Source organism: Gymnoscopelus braueri, assembly GCF_963280865.1.
Source record: "Gymnoscopelus braueri genome assembly, chromosome: 9".
In the NCBI taxonomy this organism is placed as follows: domain Eukaryota; kingdom Metazoa; phylum Chordata; class Actinopteri; order Myctophiformes; family Myctophidae; genus Gymnoscopelus; species Gymnoscopelus braueri.
This window is the reverse complement of record NC_137610.1, coordinates 13,681,137-13,699,041: the sequence shown is the minus strand read 5'-3', so window position 1 is coordinate 13,699,041 and position 17,905 is coordinate 13,681,137. Positions and strand designations below refer to the sequence as shown.

At 47.1% G+C, this 17,905-nt stretch overlaps 1 protein-coding gene across 1 annotated transcript in view; it reads right to left on the bottom strand.

Annotated features, from left to right (window-relative positions):
- Positions 1-17,905, bottom strand: part of megf11 (multiple EGF-like-domains 11) — a gene marked incomplete at both ends in the record, with an annotated part of 98,404 nt that overhangs the window by 41,134 nt on the left and 39,365 nt on the right. The gene's annotated exons all lie outside the window — the stretch shown is intronic.

Below are 17,905 nucleotides of genomic sequence, written 5' to 3'. Positions count from 1 at the left end.
AATCTAACATTTCAAAAAGTCAAGTGACCTCTTACGATGTAAACATCCAGTCGCTGCTAATTCGCACAGAATTAGTTTCCCATTCAGTGATGCAGCAGCAGAGGGGTCAAGCTTAACTCCCACAGAAGAGGATCAGCTCATTGACATGTCCACAAACTCTGTCAAGAGGCACACGTATGAAACACAGCCCCTTGCAAATTCTGGATGAGTTGTAAGGCAGAATTCCCAGAACTTACAGCAAAAGCAACAAATTGTCTGTTACCTTTTGCAACAACCTACCTCTGTGAGAGTGTTTTTTCCACACTGACTTATCTGAAGAATAAGTACAGGGCTAGGTTGGAGCCAGCGAATGACATGAGACTGTCCCTGTCCACCACCATTTTGCCAAGATTAGACAGACTGCAACTCACCATGCCCAGAAATCACAATAACTGTAAGTGTAACTTATAAAAGTTCAAGCTCAATTCTTTCACTTTTTGGTGCATGAACCCCCCACCACTATTGTGTGAGGTGGGTCTATGATGGACCCACCCGACACAATAGTGGTGGTCCCCAGGTTGCTCTTTAGTCAGGATGGTGGTCCCTGTCTTCATCTCAAACAGCTGGAGAACAAATGGTCAGAACCAGCTATTAGAGACCCTAAAGGTATCATTATAAATTCTCAAAGGTTAATTAACCATGCATTCAAATATTTTGTGTCCAATCAAGCTGGGTGCACAGCACAAGACCATTAAATACATTTTTTTTTTTTATTCAAATTGTTTTGAACCACAACACTCCCCCCTCCCACCCCCGACCAGTGATCCTGTTAAAAGGCTTTTCAGGTTCACAGAGACAGAATTCCACATCTCTAATGTTGATTCATTTGCTCCATGTACATGGGCTGTCGATAACTCCAACTTAAAGGAGAATTTTGAAGACAGGGACCACCATCCTGACTAAAGAGCAACCTGGGGACCACCACTATTGTGTCGGGTGGGTCCATCATAGACCCACCTCACACAATAGTGGTGGGGGGTTCATGCACCAAAAAGTGAAAGTGACAGAACACTATGCAACCAAAAAAAAAAAAAAAAAAAAAAACAGAAGTCTCGCTAGACGAGATTGAAATCTCGAGATTTCAATCTCGTCTAGCGAGACTTCTGTTTTTTTTTTTTTTTTTTTTTTGGTTGCATAGTGTTCTGTCACTATGAACGTCAGATCTCACAAAAAAAAAAAAAAAAAAAGCTATTAAAATATGTGATCTAACCTAAGGCCTATCCGAGCACCTTTTAAGCTGTGGCGGCTCAGGGGTGGAGTTATGAAAATTTTCTACTGTACATCCTAAGATATCATAACGTCATAGAAAAGGTAAGAAAACTTTAGTCCAAAATTCTCCTTTAAGTACACAATATCTAAGTACATTAAAAGGAGAGGGAGTGGGGTGGTTTCCAGCACATACTGTAGCAATCAACTTTACGCCGCTAATAGTGCTCGCTTTCTGATCAGTGTCAAGCGCAGGTTGGACAGATTATATAAAACAAGTGTAACAGGCGAGTGAGACACTGTAACTTCACATATCTCAGACAGGTTAGAAGCAACCACCTATTAGAATCTGACTACAGGAGAGCATTCCCCAAACTAATAATTACCAACAATCATCCTTGAACACAGAGTGCAAATGGGAAACAAAACAGAGCGTCCTGGGTGTCAAATACACTCTTGCGTAAAATGATCATGTATTTCGGGTGGAGGGTGAGTCCCTGTGACACACTATATGTCATGTCCAGGGGATATACTTAATCACGCTGCTTCACGCCACATAAACAGGAGAGCTCGGGAACTGTTGGCTACCAAGGCTACTTACTTCTGACTATTGTTTGAATCGAAGGGAAAATAAGGGAAACCCAGTTTAGCATAGCGAGTAAAATAGTATTTTTGGGATACATTGCATGGCATTGTTAACATACGTACACTAATACATTGTCTACGGAGCCCCTTAGGGGACATTACTAGGTAGATTGTTTTAAGGGTAGGTACATTATTTTAAGAGCTAGGTAGATTGTTTTAAGGGTAGGTACATTATTTTAAGAGCTAGGTAGATTGTTTTAAGGGTAGGTACATTATTTTAAGAGCTGGTGGTTTATGTTTTCTGGTATGGAAAAAAAAATAGGCTATAACATTTTTTTTGAGGGATGATTTATTTTTTTTGAGGGATGATTTTTTTTTTTTGAGGGATGAGTTTTTTTTTTGAGGGATAAGTTTTTTTTTTGAGGGATGAGTTTTTTTTTTTGAGGGATGAGTTTTTTTTTTTGAGGGATGAGTTTTTTTTTTTTGAGGGATGAGTTTTTTTTTTTGAGGGATGAGTTTTTTTTTTTGAGGGATGAGTTTTTTTTAGGAGGGATGAGTTTTTTTTTAAAAGAGGGATGATTTTTTTTTTTAGGAGGGATGAGTTTTTTTTTTAAAGAGGGATGAGTTTTTTTTTTTAGGAGGGATGAGTTTTTTTTTTAAAAGAGGGATGAATTTTTTTTTTTAGGTTAGTTTTTTTTTTCATGCATGACAAAAAAAAAAAACTTTGAAAAAAAAAAAAAAAACTTGGACCAAAAAAAAATATTATGCCTATCTTGAAAATAAAACCTCTCCTTTTCAAAGTCGCTATTTATAGAATAGTGGAGCGGCTAAGAGAAAAATCGTTCACTTTGTGATGCAAGCATGAAATTTGGTACATTTACTCTTCAAACCCCACTCTTTTCAAAAATACCGCTGGCCACGCAAAATTCCAAAATGGCGGCCCACAAATCCAAGATGTCTGTCCAAAAGTGAGGTTTTTCCTTTATAACTCGAAATGTATTGATTTTAAGCACCATAAATGTATTAAAGTTGAATATAAATTTGGGCATTGTGGATATTTTGGTACCACGTACATGACTGTATCTATTACGGTTCTTGAGATACAGCATATAGGTACTTTTACAGACTCAGGAGAGTAAGAAATGTGCAACATTGATTGTTAATAAGTGAATATGGTGATATTTGGTGTTATTTTCATAACCTGTTATTTTCAGTAGGGTTATAACATACAATTCTAAATCCAAGATGGCGTCCAAGATGGCTGCCATTAACTTGAAGTAACCATATCTTAGCAACTATGATACTTTTTTTTTGGCGTGCATATGTTTTTTGGTCTATGTATCCAATGGGGCCATTGCAGTACAAAATTTAGACGTTGATAAAAGTGGATATTTTGGTACCTAGTGCATGTCTATATCTATTGCGGTTCTTGAGATACAGCTTATAGGTTCTTTTACGGAATCGGGAGAGCATAAAAAAGAGGTTTTACCACGGTTCTCCGTTTACTACTCACTATGGGATATCAGCGCCCTCAGGCGATGAGACAGAGCAACACACACGCTCCCGGTGCCAATACTGATTGGCTAAGGGTATGTCACGAGTCCGGAAGACCCGGGAGTATAAAGCTCCCTCGTGACGTAGGCTCTTCCTCTTTTCTCCACTCTGCAAGCGAATGCGCAGAAATTCACACACAAGAAGCAAGAAATTTTACAACTTAACCCAACGCGGAATACAGAGTATTTCCCCACGGGAAAATCCTTGCGAAAAATTAAGTTTTCTCCCGGAACTTATTTAAGTATTATTTGTTTGACTATCCTCTCAGTTTTCCTCTTTTCCTGGTCATTGAATTAGCCGGTAGCTTTTTCATTCATTCAGCGGCTAGGCTACTGGTAGCAGCTAGCTAGGTGCTACTAGCCAAGTTAGGCCGCTGTGTTTCCAGACCAGGAATGGACGACCGAGCTGTAGCCTCCTCGTCGCCGCAGACGACCCCCACCGCGTCTGTATCTACTGCCTGGGGGTCGACCATGCGCTCACCGCTAAGGAGCGCCAGGGCGAGAGGGACGAGTGCCAAGGGTGCTCGTCCTTCACAAGCCAGCAGCTCGACGCCCGGCTGGACAGGGTAGAGACCCTGGTCCGCTGGGTCAGGGACGACTTCCGCCGCCACCGACACAGGGACCCCAGGAGTGCCGCCCGAGAAGACACTCATGGGACCCCCACCGGTGCCGACGCCGAAGATGAGGCGGCTAGCGGCGACGACGCTGACGCCACCCTCCGCCGCTGCCGCTGCGCATATATCGCCGCCGCAGCTAACTAGCAGCGCCTCCACCTCTCCCCGTCGACACTACGACTGGGCTGCTTCGCTGGCCGACAGCGAGGAGTCACTGGCCTTCGAGGAGCTGGAGGACGAGTTGGACCTCGCGTCTTACCAGGAGGTCCAAGAGGTGTCCATGGCGAGCGCCGACGGGGTAGGCGGAAACCCCGAAACCGTCGAAGAAGTGGTCGTCGAACCGGTAACGGCGGTGTTCAAGCGGGCCATCGCCAGGTGCGGTTTGGTGCAGCCCGTGGAGAGCCGCAACGCCACCGCTACTGCAGTAGGTTTCCAGGGCTTGGAGGCTCCACCAACACGGGTGGTGGAGTCCAAGAAGCTCCCTGAAGCGTATGGGTTCAAGACGGCCTTGATGAGCTCCTGGGGGGATCATCAAGACCCGCAAAGGCTAGCCTTCCCCATCGACCTAATCTCCGCCAGGGACCTGGGGCTGATCGAAGTCCCTCCGATGGACCCGGTGCTGGCAGAAGGACTGGAGGACATGCAGTCAGGTACGGTAGTGCTTGGGGGCGCCACACCGTCCTTCTACAATGAAGAATTGAGAAAATCCTCCGCGGCGTTGAAAAAGACCTACGCCGCGGCCGGACAGGTCGCAAAGACCCTCAACGCCGTCACCATCCTCCAGGGCTCCTCTGCCGTGCGGCTCGCGGAGCTGAAGGGAAAATGGGGCGATGACGCGAAGGAGCTGCATCGCTTGAACCAGCTCACCATCTCCTGCACCCAACACGCCATTAATTGGACCGGCCGGGTGTTGGACGACTGCGCGACCATCGAGAGGGTGCGGTGGCTCGACCTCGCCACCTTCACAAAAGTTGCGCAGAAAATCGACGCAAAGAAAAAGCTGCTGGCCCTTCCACTCACAGCAGGTAACCTCTTCTGCGGGGCAGAAAAGTACCTGAAGGACTCCACGGAGTCGGCGAGGGCCCGGAAAGAGGCAGCGGCGGGTCTTTTGGCCCCGAGGTCTCCCCAACCAGGCAGACCCCGCCAGGAGAGGTCTGCCTTAAGGGGGAGACTCTCCTCGCCTCGCGTCTTACCAGGAGGTCCAAGAGGTGTCCATGGCGAGCGCCGACGGGGTAGGCGGAAACCCCGAAACCGTCGAAGAAGTGGTCGTCGAACCGGTAACGGCGGTGTTCAAGCGGGCCATCGCCAGGTGCGGTTTGGTGCAGCCCGTGGAGAGCCGCAACGCCACCGCTACTGCAGTAGGTTTCCAGGGCTTGGAGGCTCCACCAACACGGGTGGTGGAGTCCAAGAAGCTCCCTGAAGCGTATGGGTTCAAGACGGCCTTGATGAGCTCCTGGGGGGATCATCAAGACCCGCAAAGGCTAGCCTTCCCCATCGACCTAATCTCCGCCAGGGACCTGGGGCTGATCGAAGTCCCTCCGATGGACCCGGTGCTGGCAGAAGGACTGGAGGACATGCAGTCAGGTACGGTAGTGCTTGGGGGCGCCACACCGTCCTTCTACAATGAAGAATTGAGAAAATCCTCCGCGGCGTTGAAAAAGACCTACGCCGCGGCCGGACAGGTCGCAAAGACCCTCAACGCCGTCACCATCCTCCAGGGCTCCTCTGCCGTGCGGCTCGCGGAGCTGAAGGGAAAATGGGGCGATGACGCGAAGGAGCTGCATCGCTTGAACCAGCTCACCATCTCCTGCACCCAACACGCCATTAATTGGACCGGCCGGGTGTTGGACGACTGCGCGACCATCGAGAGGGTGCGGTGGCTCGACCTCGCCACCTTCACAAAAGTTGCGCAGAAAATCGACGCAAAGAAAAAGCTGCTGGCCCTTCCACTCACAGCAGGTAACCTCTTCTGCGGGGCAGAAAAGTACCTGAAGGACTCCACGGAGTCGGCGAGGGCCCGGAAAGAGGCAGCGGCGGGTCTTTTGGCCCCGAGGTCTCCCCAACCAGGCAGACCCCGCCAGGAGAGGTCTGCCTTAAGGGGGAGACTCTCCTCGCCTCGCCAATCCAGCGCCAGCGGCAGCTCCCGCAACTCCTCAGCCCGTCCCACCAGAGTGGAAGGGCCCATGTCGCTGGGAGTCGGCGACGTCCGTCGCAAGGACCCCCGCTCCCCCCCTCCCCCTTCTTCCCCCAGATCCACTCGACGCGGTGGCGGGAGAGGACGTGGTCGCGGGCAGCGTGTTTGACATTTGCCCCCCGGTGTTACCGGTTGTTCGGCTGCCCCCCCCACATCCACACGGACGGAGTGGGGGGGGATTAGCCCCCCTGGTCACCTCGGGAAAAAGACTTGGCCTTTTCATGGCCCCGACGGAAAACAAGCGACAGAAAGTAACAGTGTTACAGAGCCAGGCCTCTGCTGTTTTAACTTGTCCACATGTTGTTTGCCAGGGTGTTTGTGTGTCAAGTGTGTTTCAAATAAATGTTCTGAAAAATACAAAACCTCTCATTCTTTCACCCGCCTCAGAGCGGCGATGCGGAGGGACCCCCCTTGGGGGGGCCCCTCCGTATCAATGCCCTCCAACCATAAGCCCACAGTCCCTTTGGAGACTGTCCAAGCGCTGCTGGGATGAATACTGTGCATGCTATGAACAAGACAAAGGTATTAAATCCATTGCTAATTCTAAACGCCAATGTACAAGGGTCACGCCAAAATTTCCATTTTTACCATCCATCCAGCAGAGGGCGCCAGAGGCCCACTGTGAAAAGGAAGGTTTACAAAATGGCGGCGCGGGTCGAGGGTCACCCCAATGTTTACAGCCTGCCGTGCACCGTGTCACGCCAGCCTCTGGAGGGCAACAGAGTGCCTCCGTCAGTAGAGGCGGATCCGTCGCTTCCTTTAGTCAGGCCGAGGGGCCTAGACAAGATGGCGGCGGACCTTGTAGGCAACAAGGGGATAGTGTGGAACACTTCCGCACTAGGCCACGTGATCTCTTCACGCAGAACGTCAGGATCGACGCGACCTCCTTTGTCTCTAGCGAGCTCCACAGCTGTAGCTCCGCTGAGCAGAGTTTTAGCGTCTCCGGTTCCCATGGTCACGGTTTCACGACCAGTGAAACTAACGACGGCAGCATCCAGCAACAAGCCTCTCGCTCAATGCTTGGATCAATGGAAACTTTGCAAGCCGTCCCCTTGGGTGCTGCGCACCGTTCACAAGGGTTACAGACTGCAGTTTGCCAGGAAGCCGCCCATGACAGACAAGGTATTGTACACTCGAGCGTCGGGCCAAGCGGCCAAAACCTTAAGAGAGGAGGTAGCCTCCCTTCTAGACAAGGGCGCGATAAAGAAATTATCTCCGGATCAGAACCGTCTGGGGTTCTATTCGGAATATTTTCTGGTGAAAAAGAAAGGGGGGGGCGTAAGACCCATATTGAATCTGATGGGACTCAACAGGTTCCTGCGGGTGTTTCATTTTCAAATGCTAACGACCGTGAAGTTATTACGCACGGTGCGTCAGGGCGACTGGTGGACAAGTATCGATCTGAAAGATGCTTACTTCCACATCCCAATTTATCCCCCGCACAGAAAATTCCTGCGCTTCGGCTTCGAAGGGGAAGTGTACGAGTACATGGTTCTCCCTTTTGGTATGTCGTTGAGCCCACGGGTGTTTGTGAAGTGTACCAACGCGGCCATTGCTCCACTACGGAGACAGGGAATCCGTCTGTCGACCTACATCGACGACTGGTTGATAGCCGCAGGCTCGGAGGAGGAGGTGGCACGGCACACGGCCGTGGCCATCTCCCATCTGACGTCACTGGGTTTCACAATCAACGTCAAGAAGAGCGTTTTGGTTCCGTCCCAGCGGGCCACCTTCCTGGGAATCTCGCTGGACTCGAACACGCTCAGAGCACGTCTATCCAAGGAGAGGACAGACAGCGTTTTGGCTTGTGTGAGATCTTTCCGCCTGGGGCGGAAGGTTACTTACAAACAATGCACGCAAGCAGTAGGTCTCATGGCCTCAGCCATTCACTTAATCCGCTTAGGCAGGCTCTACATGAGACCCGCTCAGAGGTGGCTGAGGGCCCTTCGGATCCCACCCACCTCAGGTCGTCGGCTTGTGATGGTGTCTCCATGGTGTGTGGAGGCACTCAGACCATGGTCACTAGCAGCCTTTCTGTCCCAGGGGGTCAGTATAGGAGCTGTGATTTCGTGGAAGGTCATCACCACGGACGCCAGTTTGACTGGGTGGGGTGCCGTCCACGAGGGCAGGTGGACCAGGGGACTGTGGGATCCGACACTGCAGTCGGCTCACATCAACTACCTGGAACTGCTGGCGGTTTTCCTCGCTCTGAAACATTTCGAGGCACAGATCTTGGGTTGTCATGTCGCGGTCAGAATGGACAATACGACAACCATGTGTTTTATCAACAAGCAGGGAGGCTTGACCTCCCTGGTGTTGGATGGTCTAGCACGCAAGATAACGTTTTGGTGCGAGTCACGGCTCGCGTCCATACGGGCGTCTCATGTACCGGGCCTCCTGAACTTCGGAGCGGACTTGCTGTCCAGGGGCGGTCTCCGGTACGGGGAATGGTCACTCCACCCGGTAGTGGCGAAGGATATCTGGCGCAGATTCGGTCACCCACGGGTCGATTTGTTTGCCTCCGAAGAGAACGCGAAGTGTTATCGGTTCTTCTCAGTGAAGAGGGGGGACCGTTCCATGGGCATGGACGCCTTGGCACACAGTTGGCCGAGCGAACTGCTTTATGCCTTCCCGCCAATGGAGTTGATCCTCCCCACCTTGGAGAGGGTCAGGCTCCAGGGGTTGTCGGTGTTGCTGGTGGCTCCAGCATGGGGCACGTGGAGGTCGGAGATAGCTCCGCTCCTTTACGATACGCCTCTGCCCCTCCCTCCCAGGGCAGACCTGGTGAGGCAGGGAGGGAACGAGCTGTTCCACGAGCGCCCTCAGGACCTAGACCTATGGGTTTGGCCCGTGAGAGGGCGAATTTGAATTCATGTGGCTTCCCCCCTGACGTGGTGGCTACCGTCCAGGGTGCGAGGGCCATGTCCACAAGGGAAGCTTACGAGGTCAGATGGAATATGTTCGCATCTTGGTGTCTGGAGCAGTCACCAGTGGTGGTGGCTGTCCAGGCCCCGGTGGGCAGCATTCTTACTTTTCTACAGGGAAGGCTAAATCAGGGTTTATCCTTCTCGACGGTGAAAGTATATTTGGCTGCCATTTCGGCTTGCCACCTAGGTTTCGACGATGGCAAGACGGTGGGTCAGCATAACTTTGTGCGCCGATTTATGAACGGCGCCAGAAGAGCTAGACCGGTCAACAGGCTGGGATTTGACGGTGGTGCTGGAGGCACTGTGCCACCACCCGTTCGAGCCTTTTGAGTCTATGGACCTGAAGGTCATTAGTCTGAAAACGGTCCTTTTGGTGGCCCTGTCCACGGCTAAACGGGTCAGTGACTTGCATGCGCTCTCGGTGAGCCCGGAGTGCATGAATTTTCTGAACAACGACAGGAGGGTTTTGCTTAAACCAAACCTGGCATTCGTTACAAAGACCGGGGTGGTGGCCCCAGATCCGGTTGAATTGGTGGCTTTTCATCCGCCTCCCTTCGCTTCGGCGAAGGACAGGCGGTTACATTGCCTCTGCCCGGTGAGAGCCTTGAAGCTCTATTGCCAGAGGACGGCGGCCAGTCGCTCATCGACACAACTCTTTGTCTCTTTTGGCGTGGGGGTTCAGAGGAAGGCGGTCACCAAAGCGACGCTTTCTAGATGGATCCGTGATGCCATTAAGCTGGCTTATGTGAGTAGTGGTGTCCCTGTCCCGGGGGGTCTGAGGGCCCACTCTACTAGAGGCATGGCTACGTCCTGGGCTCTCTACAAGGGAGCTTCGATCCAGGAGATTTGTGCGGCTGCAAATTGGTCGTCACCGTCGACTTTTGCGGCCTTTTACAGTCTGGACGTGGCGGCGTCATCAATGGCGCACGCTGTCCTGGGTGTGGCTGCTGCCTCCAGGTCAGTGGAGGATAGGGAGTAGGCTTGGGGCCTTTTCTCCGTATCTTCCGACTTCCTCTTTAGGTTTCCTTGGGACCAGCAGGGCTGTGTCTTGGGGATAGGGCCCTGCTCCTCATTATTATGAGGCGGACTGTGTCTGCCTGTTAGTGAATAAGGCAGACTCTAGAGTCTGTCAGGGCCTACTCTTGTTATCTATCCCGCACCCCAGCCCGGTGGGCTGGGGGGGCGCCCAGGGGCCGTGAGGTCGTGGACCTATGGCCTGGGGGTCTTAGGTCACGTCCGGGGGGGACGTGACCTAGGAGCTGAGGGGCGTGCGGGGTTGTCAGGGTTGTGTGGCTCATTACCTCAAGGGGGGTTTATGAATCCCATAGTGAGTAGTAAACGGAGAACCGTGGTAAAACTAGAGGTTACGAATGTAACCCCGGTTTTAGTAGGTTCGGAGTTTACTACTCACCAGACACCCCTTTCTGTGCGCATTTGGCATGCAGAGAGGAGAATGTTAAGAGGAAGAGCCTACGTCACGAGGGAGCTTTATACTCCCGGGTCTTCCGGACTCGTGACATACCCTTAGCCAATCAGTATTGGCACCGGGAGCGTGTGTGTTGCTCTGTCTCATCGCCTGAGGGCGCTGATATCCCATAGTGAGTAGTAAACTCCGAACCTATTAAAACCGGGGTTACATTCGTAACCTCTAGTTTTGAGTTACACCTCACAGTTGCAACTGCACAGAGCTGTACACATGAGACCCAGTTTATAGCACTTGCACCTGCCACGACAGCCACATTTACAGCCACATTTGGTAAGCTGTTTGCACGTCTTGGCTATTGGAGAGTTGGCTGTCCAGAAGACCTGCCATTCCTCACCAACCTTCTGCCATCCCCAGTCTGCAGGGTCCTCTGCTCCTGGCTGACACTGGGTTGCCTGGGCCCACACACAACCAGCCTGGTAGGCAGCACGCCTGGTGTGTTGGAGCAAAGCTGCTCTGGTTGGTGGGATTGACTCATAAGGCCTCTGCTTTCTGGCAAACATGTCAAACCTGGCCTCATCCACAGTAGCAGCTGTGCTGGATCTGTCATACATTAGGATGACAAACCTCTCCAGAATCTGTAGGTCACAATCCTCCACTGTGGGAGGGTAAATACCCAGTTTGGAGAATACAGGCGAGACCTCTGGGCATATGTCCCATGTCTGCCAAGCAGTTTTCTTGCCTTTGTCGCGGAAGGCTGACACGGTGTCACATCCTGTAAAGGCATGAAAGAATAGCAAGCTGATAGCCGCATCTTTGTGCATGCCAAACATGCTGCAGAACATGGTGGCCAATCCATCCTGATCAAGGCAAATGACACAGATGTTCTCATCTTAGCAAGTGTCTTCGCTGCTCTTCAAGAGGCTGGACTACAGCAGATGTGGGTTGCATTTGGACAAGGTCAGAGCCTGCGCTGGATCAGTGTGCATGACCTATTTCATTTTGTTGGCCAGGAGAAGGTCAAAGGCATGCTATTCTTTCATGCCTTTACAGGATGTGACACCGTGTCAGCCTTCCGCAACAAAGGCAAGAAAACTGCTTGGCAGACATGGGACATATGCCCAGAGGTCTCGCCTGTATTCTCCAAACTGGGTATTTACCCTCCCACAGTGGAGGATTGTGACCTACAGATTCTGGAGAGGTTTGTCATCCTAATGTATGACAGATCCAGCACAGCTGCTACTGTGGATGAGGCCAGGTTTGACATGTTTGCCAGAAAGCAGAGGCCTTATGAGTCAATCCCACCAACCAGAGCAGCTTTGCTCCAACACACCAGGTGTGCTGCCTACCAGGCTGGTTGTGTGTGGGCCCAGGCAACCCAGTGTCAGCCAGGAGCAGAGGACCCTGCAGACTGGGGATGGCAGAAGGTTGGTGAGGAATGGCAGGTCTTCTGGACAGCCAACTCTCCAATAGCCAAGACGTGCAAACAGCTTACCAAATGTGGCTGTAAATGTGGCTGTCGTGGCAGGTGCAGGTGCTATAAACTGGGTCTCATGTGTACAGCTCTGTGCAGTTGCAACTGTGAGGTGTAACTCAAACCTCTTTTTTATGCTCTCCCGATTCCGTAAAAGAACCTATAAGCTGTATCTCAAGAACCGCAATAGATATAGACATGCACTAGGTACCAAAATATCCACTTTTATCAACGTCTAAATTCTGTACTGCAATGACCCCATTGGATTCATAGACCAAAAAACATATGCACGCCAAAAAAAAAGTATCATAGTTGCTAAGATATGATTACTTCAAGTTAATGGCAGCCATCTTGGACGCCATCTTGGATTTAGAATTGTATGTTATAACCCTACTGAAAATAACAGGTTATGAAAATAACACCAAATATCACCATATTCACTTATTAACAATCAATGTTGCACATTTCTTACTCTCCTGAGTCTGTAAAAGTACCTATATGCTGTATCTCAAGAACCGTAATAGATACAGTCATGTACGTGGTACCAAAATATCCACAATGCCCAAATTTATATTCAACTTTAATACATTTATGGTGCTTAAAATCAATACATTTCGAGTTATAAAGGAAAAACCTCACTTTTGGACAGACATCTTGGATTTGTGGGCCGCCATTTTGGAATTTTGCGTGGCCAGCGGTATTTTTGAAAAGAGTGGGGTTTGAAGAGTAAATGTACCAAATTTCATGCTTGCATCACAAAGTGAACGATTTTTCTCTTAGCCGCTCCACTATTCTATAAATAGCGACTTTGAAAAGGAGAGGTTTTATTTTCAAGATAGGCATAATATTTTTTTTTGGTCCAAGTTTTTTATTTATTTTTTAATTTTTTTTTTGTCATGCATGAAGAAAAAAACTAACCTAAAAAAAATAATTCATCCCTCTTTTTTAAAAAAAACTCATCCCTCCTAAAAAAAAAAAATCATCCCTCTTTTAAAAAAAAAACTCATCCCTCCTAAAAAAAAACTTCCCTCTTTTTGAAAAAAAACTCATCCCTCCTAAAAAAAAAAGCTCATCCCTCTTTAAAAAAACTCATCCCTCCTAAAAAAAAAAATTCATCCCTCTTTTTAAAAAAAAACTCATCCCTCCTAAAAAAAAACTCATCCCTCAAAAACAAAACTCATCCCTCAAAAAAAAAAACTCATCCCTCAAAAAAAAAACTCATCCCTCAAAAAAAAAACTCATCCCTCAAAAAAAAACTCATCCCTCAAAAAAAAAAAATCATCCCTCAAAAAAAAAACTCATCCCTCAAAAAAAAAAAACTCATCCCTCAAAAAAAAAAACTCATCCCTCAAAAAAAAAAACTCATCCCTCAAAAAAAAAAAATTATCCCTCAAAAAAAAAAACTCATCCCTCAAAAAATGTTATAGCCTATGTTTTTTTTTTCCATACCAGAAAACATAAACCACCAGCTCTTAAAATAATGTACCTACCCTTAAAACAATCTACCTAGCTCTTAAAATAATGTACCTACCCTTAAAACAATCTACCTAGCTCTTAAAATAATGTACCTACCCTTAAAACAATCTACCTAGTAATGTCCCCTAAGGGGCTCCGTAATTGTCTATAAAGAAATATGATGATGTGTTCTATGATGTGTTCATAGAAACCTGGGACAACATGGGTGATTGATGGTGAGTGATGTCTCACCATTAGCACTCTGTGCTAATGGTTCAAAGGCACCAAAGCCCACCGCTCCAAGCACTGAATATGAATAAGAGCATTCAAAGGCCTTAAGACGGCTTTAGAAGTGTGAGAGTACAGAGCAAAAATCTATTGTATTGTACAGAAACTGTGTTGTATGTTTTGAATTTGTAAGAGTTTATTTTTGTATATTTTATTTCTCTTTCTTAGAGTACAATTTCTGAACATATTATTGTGACTATGTATTATTATTATTATTGTCTCCGCCAGGATGAAAGGCATGGCGAGAGAGTATGTTTTGAACCCTGTCCGTCCGTCCGTCCATCTGTCTGTCCGTCTGTCCGTCGGTCCGTCTGTGGACAGCTAATCTCCGGCACCGTTGGCTTGATTGCAGCGAAACTGTGCACACACACTCCCTGGATGCCAATTCAGAACCTCTGCCCCCAAATTTTTTACATGGGCCTGTTATAGTGCCACCAGGAGGCACTAAATCTGTGGGAGTACTTTTGACAGTACTCCCACAGATTTAGTCCAAACGTCACGCAAATCGCTACAGAGTATCTCTATAGTCATTAAACGAAACGTGTCTTTCAGATTTTTCATATTCCATCCTGATTGGCTAAGAATGGCTTCCAAAGTTTGCAGGAGCGCTCCATTTTTAACAAAATGCCTCAAATTATGAACACAGCATGCAATTTCCGTGAACTTTTGCACGTACATTCCCACTAGGCTGGGGAAGAAATGCCACTTGAACATTTTCAAATCAGCCTCATGGTGGCGCTAACAGGCCGATTAGTGTTTTTACCTATAACTGCACCGATCTGTGTAAAACTTTGTATGCGCACTCCCTAGAGGCCAAGGACAAACCTTTGCTCTGCATTTTTCACTTCTGTCTTTTATAGCGCCACCAGGAGGCCGACTTATATAAAACACATTTTTTTATATTACTGCTTCAGATTTTATCAAAATTTCACACAAATCGGTAGACATGATCTCTATACTCATGTGATCAAGACAAATCTGTTAGATTTTTCATATTTCATCCTGATTGGCTAACATTGACATCTGAAGTTTGCAGGAGTGGCCCGTTTTGAACAAAATGCTGCAAATCATGAACGCAGCGTCCGATTGTGGTGAAACTTTGCACGCACATTTGCACTACGTTGAGGAACAAATGCCACACTTTGAACATTGCCCTATTATAGCGGCACCAGGAGGCCGATTTTTGTATATAGGCCTACTCCCATTTGTTCATTTTGAAAAAACAAGAATATTTACATGTAAATATGTAAAACTAAAGAAATGAATGAATATATGAAATCTTATGGTATTAATTACTCTGCACATTCTTACATGAAATGTTGAAAGAAAAACATATTTTTTACATAAACAGTTAGGGGAATTTCTTTTTTTTCCTGGGCCCCATTTTTGGATAATTTGGACCACAAACGAAGGGTGGGTGTTTCACTTTCAGGAGAGGCAATCGGTAATTTAAACCAGTGGTTCTCAACCTGTGGGTCGGGACCCCACATCATTTTTGGGGGGTCCCCGGATGACAGTGAAGTGACAATTTAATCCAAAGAATATTACTAATAATAAAAAAGAAAGGAAAAAGACCATTACTGCATCAAAAGTAATCAACAAACTATACTATAAAAACTGGTCAAACATTGGCCAAATTGTCAAATAATATAAGAGGCAAAAATTGTGAAAATAGATCTGCTATTTTCACAATATTTATCTGTGGGACAGAGTCAAACTAAAATGTTTCAACTCCTACAATTCCAAGTGCTTGTCAGGGTGGGGGTGGGGGGTCCCAGTTCAAATATGATCATTTTGGGGGGTCACAGTCTGAAAAGGTTGAGAACCACTGATTTAAACTATGGAACACAACACGGCAGTACACCCTAAAGATTTCTTGGGGGTGTACCACGTCTGTTTCAACCGATTCAGCACCATGGACAGGGCACAACTTCAGAGAGTATTTTCAGAGCAATGGACCGTCGGAACAATGGGAATTCGTTTTCACAACAGACCGTCGGACTAATGGTGTTTCAGTCCAATGGGACATTATTTTGATTATTGAGGTTTCGGAATAACGGGCCATCGAACCAATGGTACTTTGAAATAATGGGCCGTCGGGCCAATGGGCAGGCCTTGTCCGGCTTTCCTCCTCCAAACAAAGCCAATTATGTTCATAGAGACGTTCAGCTAAGCCAGATGGACCGAGGTGGTTTCCAGCCCCTAGAATCCGTGGTGGTGGGCAGGTACTTTGCCCCTTTTTTTGGAGAGGGTCCTCATACCAATACAAGTGCAAGCGTTTCGAGTAGACATACAAATGAGGTATAACACTCCACATCAATAGACCCATCAGCAAGAGAAGCGCTCACAACAACCCAACTCTCTCTCTCTCTCTCTCTCTCTCTCTCTCTCTCTCTCTCTCTCTCTCTCTCTCTCTCTCTCTCTCTCTCTCTCTCTCTCTCTCTCTCTCTCTCTCTCTCTCTCTCTCTCTCTCTACATAAATCAGTGATTTTTGAGATAAGGAACAAAACATGTTTCACATCTGATGATTTTTTTTCCCATAAAACATTAACCTGAAATGGATTTATTTGTAGTCAAAGGTCTTAACTAGCAATCATGGAGGGATCATGAAGGAACAGGTTTTTGGTTGAATATGTTTTTTTTCTTCTAAAATCTGACATTTATGCACTTCATAACTCAATTTGTGTCAACTCTGTGAAACACACTGAAAAGCCTTTTATTTTAATTCGATCAATCAAGTACTCAAGTTTCTTATAATGGTGGTATTGGCCTGGACTGCTGGCGTAGCGGTCCAGGCACCTAGGCTTAGTGTATCCTGACAGCGTGTCGCGGGTTCGAGTCCCAAGCCCGACGGCCTTTGCTGCATGTCACTCCCCATCTCTTTCTCCCCATTTCATAATAAAGGCATAAGAAGCCCAAAAATACATCTTTAAAAACAATGATGGTGGTATTAAGTAATTAAATCCAATAGTTTAACACTATTTGGAAATATCCCATAAATTCCTTACTTTTCAACTTTATTTTGTAATATTAAGTATATCAAATCTATGTTTTTAAACAAGTTACAGTACATTATTGCATATAATTTAGCTGGTATTTTAATACACAAGCTGAACAATTTTGACAAACAACTGATGGAGTTTAAAACTACAAGCTTTTCTTGTACAAATTTCTTGTACAAACAACTGATTGAGATCACAGATGAAGAAGGCTAATACTGTGTTTAATGATATTCACTTGTAATAATTATTTAAGTTACAGAATCCAAACTCTGAGGCCATTCAGCCAGGTGAGCAGGAGAGCGCTAACTCAACTCCACAGCCACTGTCAGAGTGGGCTATCTGCACACTCAGATTAATATGATTGAAATTGGTAATTAATGAGATGCTTTGACATAATATGTAACTACCATATTACAGCAATTACTACAATCATGCCGCATTAACTACCATGTAATGACCATGTTACAGCTTTTATTACCATATGCCTACCATGTTACAGCATTTATTACCATATAATTACCATGGTACAGCATTTACAACCATGTCCCAACATTAACTACCATTTAACTACCATGTCCATTGTGTAAATGAGTAAACTATCTTCACACAATAGCACGTGTCAGCTCACAAGGGAAGGCACGTTTGTTTTTCAGAAAGAAAAGGTTAAGAGTATAGGGTTTGTTTTGGTTCTCAATGAACGTCCGCATTATTTGCACTTGCACAATGATTCCCAATTATATTTTGAGGTTACATTACATTGCAATTTCAAGCTGGGCTTGAGATCAATATTGTATGATGATCGGGTGTGTGTGATTAATAGAATAATTTTTTAGCTGCACTTATTTCTGAATACAGTGTGGTGTTGCTTCTAACAAAGCCCTTTACTGACTCCTACAGAATCCTTGCGTCAGGAACCAAACCCCTGTGGAGCTAATTTGCTTAATTGTCTTCGCCAAGCCAAAAGCGTGGCCGAGACCATGTTTTACACCCTGTCCGTCCGTCCGTGTGTGTGTCCGTCCGTCTGTCTGTGAATAACTCATCTTTGGCACCATTGGTCCGTTCGAAGCAAAACTGTGCACACACACTCCCTGGATGCCAGAGCAGAACCTCTGCCCCATTTTTCAGATCGGCCTGTTATTGCGCCA